Raw genomic sequence first — 4,436 nt, 5'->3', positions numbered from 1 at the left:
ACCCCGCCATCGCCCCCTCCATCTCATGGACCTCCCACCCCGCCATCGCCCCCTCCATCTCATGGACCTCCCACCCCGCCATCGCCCCCTCCATCTCATGGACCTCCCACCCCGCCATCGCCCCCTCCATCTCATGGACCTCCCATCCCACCATCGCCCCCTCCATCTCATGGACCTCCCACCCCGCCATCGCCCCCTCCATCTCATGGACCTCCCACCCCGCCATCACCCCCTCCATCTCATGGACCTCCCACCCCGCCATCGCCCCCCTCCATCTCATGGACCTCCCATCCCGCCATCACCTGTTCCAACTCATGGACCTCCCATCCCACCATCGCCCCCTCCATCTCATGGACCTCCCACCCCGCCATCGCCCCCTCCATCTCATGGACCTCCCACCCCGCCATCGCCCCCTCCATCTCATGGACCTCCCACCCCGCCATCGCCCCCTCCATCTCATGGACCTCCCACCCCGCCATCGCCCCCTCCATCTCATGGACCTCCCACCCCGCCATCACCCCCTCCATCTCATGGACCTCCCATCCCGCCATCACCTGTTCCAACTCATGGACCTCCCACCCCACCTGCCGAGCCAGGATGCTCTTAATTATCGCTTAACAGGGCAGGGGGGGTCTTGGGAACGCCTTGGGAAATGAGTTGCAACGAGGTTTTGCCTCGGAGCACCAGTTGCCTTCTGATGGCGACCTTCAAAGCCATCACAGAGGCTCTCCTGGGTTTGTAGGATGTGCAAAAACACTGGGAAAGACCCCAAAACCGCCGTGCTGCCAGCTCCCGTGTTTTTACTTGGGGTCCTGCAAAGCTGGGGGTCTCCCGGGGAATGCTGGGCGGTGAGGGACGGTTGCCCTCCACGTGTCCCATGCCAGGAACCAGCCACTCCTCGCTCCTTCGTGGACTCGTGCCGCGCGTTATTTATCTCCCGGCCAGGAGAATGTCGGGAAAAATAACACTTTAGGCGGTTATTTATATTTTTTAGCAGCCTGGGGCTCGTGCAGCGCCCCGGACACATCCGGACCCCCCACGGGAGGGCTCTGCCCACTGCATCTACCCCTAAAGACAGAGCCAGGAGCCGCCGGGAAGGGGCAGATGCGAACTCCCCATTCAGCACATGGATGGCAACGTTAATTAAAAGCAGGGCAATAAAACATCTGGAGGACTGGGAGCTGGGGAGGGCCGGCCAGCACGATACCCTGCAGCTGCCTCTCGCCGTTCCTTGAGAAACTTGGGCAGGGGGGACCAGGGTCACCAGTTATTTAGATGTTACAAAAGCCTTTTCATGAAGTATTTCAGGCAAAGCAACTGAAGAACCTTTGTGGAGCGGAGCGAGGGGCTGCTGGCCCGGCGGGGAGGGGGGGGAGAGGCTGTGGCCCCGGGGCCCGGGGATTTGGGGACTGTCCTTGGTGTCTGGCGAAATGGGGAGAGGCGGCAAGTCCGGGCGGAGGTGGGGGTTCCTGGCCAGGCTGTGGGTGGTGGGATGGAGTCGATTGCTCGGAGATGCCGGGTGAAGCCCCGTTTGGTGCCATCCTGGGTGATGGGCAGGGGGGTGGGCACCCGTCCCACCCGTGTGTCCCCGTCACAGGGGGACGAGCCCGCCCTGTGAGAAAAAAAGGGTGACAAAAGGGGTTTGCAATGGGGTCTGTCCCCCAGGCTGGCTCGGAGCCGAACGGGCAGCATGGTGGCACCCTGCCCCGGTGTGGGGCGGGATGGGGAGCCCTCTCGGAGCTGATGTGGGTGACGGGGACACCCCCGCGGGATGGGGACACCTGGGCAGATTGGGGACCCTCGGGTGTGGTGGGACACGCGGGTAGGATGGGACCACCTCAGTGGGACAGGGCCACCCTGGAGGGGACGGGGTCACCCTGGGTGGGGTGGGGGGGTCCCCTGTTACATGGAGGCACCCAAATGGGACAGGGGCACCCCATCAGGACAGGGACACCCTGGCAGGATGGGGGCACCTTGGGTGGGACAGGGTCACCCAGATAGGAGGGGGACACCTGAGTAGGAGGGGGCAGGGTAGGGCCGGCTTAAGCAGGATGGGGGTCTCCAGGTGGGATGGGGTGTCCTGGAGACACCCGGGGGGGGGCACCCAGGTGGGATGGGGACACCCTGGGTGGGATGGGGGGCCCCTGCAAGGGACTGGGGGCCCTGGGCGGGGTGGGGGGGATACGGATGGGGTGGGGGGACCCTGGATGGGATGGGGAGCCCTGGGATGGGATGGGGGGCCCCGGAGGGGATGGAGGGGCTTGGAGGGGATGGAGGGACCTGGATGGGATGGAGGGACCCTGGACTTGCTGGGGAACCCCAGGATGGGATGGGGGGCCACGAACGGGATGGAGGTTGCTGGATGGGATGGGGGGACTCAGAGGGGATGGGGGTGCCTGGATGGGATGGGATGGGGGCCCTGGGACGTGGCAGGGAGCCCCGGGATGGGATGGGGAGCCCTGGGATGGGATGGGGAGCCCCGGGATGGGATGGGGGTCCTGGAGGGGATGGAGGGACCCTGGATGTGCCGGGGAGCCCTGGCATGGGATGGGGGACCATGAATGGGATGGAGGGAGCTGGATGGGATGGGATGGGAGCCCCAGGATGGGATGGGGGTCCCGGAGGGGGTAGGGGTCCTGGAGGGGAGGGGGGTCCTGGAGGGGATGGGGGTCCTGGGACATGGCAGGGAGCCCCGGGATGGGATGGGGTCCCCAGAGGGGATGGGGGTCCCGGCGGGGATGGGCCCCGGGACGTGGCGGGGAGCCCCGGGACGGGATGAGGTCCTGGCGGGGATGGGTCCCAGCGGGGATGGGCCCCGGCGGGGATGGGGTCCCTGGGACGGGATGGGGGTCCCAGCGGGGATGGGCCCCGGGACGTGGTGGGGAGCCCCGGGACGGGGGTCCTGGTGGGGATGGGTCCCGGCGGGGATGGGGGTCCCCGGGATGGGATGGGCCCTGGGACGGGATGCGGGTGCCGGTGGGGATGGGGTCCCAGTGGGGATGGGTCTCGGTGGGGATGGGTCCTGGCGGGGTTGGGGTCCCGGTGGGGATGGGTCCCGGCAGGGATGGGGGCCCCAGCGGGGACGGGGGTTGCGGCGGGGATGGGGGTGCCCAGGATGGGGGTCCCCGGGATGGGGGGTCCCGGTGCGGATGGGGGTCCCCGGGATGGGGGTCCCCGGGATGGGGGTCCCTGGGACAGGATGGGGTCCCGGGACAGGATGGGGGTCCGCGGGATGGGGGTCCTGGTGGGGATGGGGTCCCGGGACGGGATGGGGGTCCCTGGGATGGGATGGGGGTCCCGGCGGGGATGGGGTCCCCGGGACGGGATGGGTCCTGGCAGGGATGGGGGTCCCAGGGATGGGATGGGGGTCCCGGTGGGGATGGGGTCCCCGGGATGGGATGGGGTCCCCGGGACAGGATGGGGTCCCGGCGGGGATGGGTCCCCGGGATGGGGTCCCGGCGGGGACAGGGGTCCCGGCGGGGATGGGGGTCCCCGGGACGGGATGGGGGTCCCGGTGGGGATGGGTCCCAGCGGGGATGGGGTCCCCGGGACGGGATGGGGGTCCCGGGATGGGATGGGTTCCCGGCGGGGATGGGTCCCCGGGATGGGATGGGGGTCCCTGGGATGGGGGCCCTGGCGGGGATGGGGGTCCCCGGGACGGGATGGGGTCCCGGCGGGGATGGGCCCCGGCGGGGATGGGGTCCCCGGGATGGGGGTCCCCGGGATGGGGGTCCCGGCGGGGATGGGTCCCCGGGGTGGGGGTCCCCGGGGTGGGGTCCCGGCGGGGCTGGGTCCCCGGGATGGGGGTCCCGGCGGGGATGGGTCCCCGGGGTGGGGGTCCCCGGGGTGGGGTCCCGGCGGGGCTGGGTCCCCGGGATGGGGGTCCCCGGGATGGGGGTCCCGGCGGGGATGGGTCCCCGGGGTGGGGGTCCCCGGGACGGGGGTCCCGGCGGGGCTGGGTCCCCGGGATGGGGGTCCCCGGGATGGGGGTCCCGGCGGGGATGGGTCCCCGGGGTGGGGGTCCCCGGGGTGGGGGTCCCCGGGGTGGGGTCCCGGCAGAGATGGGGGTCCCCGGGACGGGGGTCCCGGCGGGGCTGGGTCCCCGGGATGGGGGTCCCCGGGATGGGGGTCCCCGGGATGGGGTCCCGGCAGGGATGGGGGTCCCCGGGACGGGGGTCCCCAGGACGCGGCGGCCCCGGCGGGCAGCGGGGCGGTCGCGCTGCGAGCGGGGCCGGGCCGGGCCGGTCCGGTCGGCGGGGCCGGTGGCGGCGGCGGGGCGGTGCGAGGGCCCTGCCCTGCCCCGCGGTGTCGGTTTGCAGCCGGGCTCCTCCTCCCCCCGCCGCCCCGCGCATTCCCGACCCTCCCGGGCGGCGGCGGCGGCGGCGGGGGCCCGGCGGAGCCCGAGCGGGCGGCGGGGCCGGACCCCGACCCCCACC

The sequence above is a fragment of the Pelecanus crispus genome, chromosome 21, assembly GCF_030463565.1.
Source record: "Pelecanus crispus isolate bPelCri1 chromosome 21, bPelCri1.pri, whole genome shotgun sequence".
NCBI lineage: Eukaryota > Metazoa > Chordata > Aves > Pelecaniformes > Pelecanidae > Pelecanus > Pelecanus crispus.
This window is presented reverse-complemented; position numbering follows the sequence as displayed.